Source organism: Perissodus microlepis, chromosome 7, assembly GCF_051167445.1.
Source record: "Perissodus microlepis isolate ML-2025 ecotype Zambia chromosome 7, ASM5116744v1, whole genome shotgun sequence".
In the NCBI taxonomy this organism is placed as follows: domain Eukaryota; kingdom Metazoa; phylum Chordata; class Actinopteri; order Cichliformes; family Cichlidae; genus Perissodus; species Perissodus microlepis.
The window spans coordinates 459,609-460,313 of NC_140467.1; positions in this window are offsets into that span (position 1 = coordinate 459,609).

Here is a 705-nt window from a genome sequence, read left to right on the forward strand (position 1 = left end):
GCGCGCGAGCGAAAGATGCTCCCGCCCAGGTCCCACTTTTTCTTTTTTTATCTTTTTTATTTCCACAGATTCCCCCCCCCCCCCCCCACACACACACACACACCCCTCCCTGCCTCTGTAACGGAGACTCATCATCGGATTAGCGCGTGCGCGTCTTCGATATTTTCCAATCACTGCGTGCCGACCGCCCCCTCCCCGCCCCACTACTTAAGAGAGCCTCTCTCTCTCCTTTTCTCTCTTTCTGTCCCTGCTCCATCCCAAACTACTGCTTCAATTTCTTTTTTACAGTCTATCTATCTATCTATCTATCTATCTATCTATCTATCTATCTATCTATCTATCTATCTAACTACAGACAGACAGACAGATAGATGTGTTGAAATAATGCAGAATGTGCCAAATGAGCACCGCTGGGAAATAAAGCCATAAACATCACAAGTCCATTTTTTAAAGATTATCTTAGTGATTTAGTGTCACTGAGTAAAACGTAGACTTTTACTGCCCTGCAGTGGGGCTAGGTGTATCGATCTCCAAAGCATCAATGCATCCAATACAGTGTTTAAAGTATCGATGTCGTGTCAATAGAAAAAACATAACTGGATCCTACACATATAAGATCACAGACTGGTTACATGAACCAGGGTTGCAGTATTTTCTGCGACTACTCTTCACATGAAGTATAATCAGAAGTATCTTATATTCCAC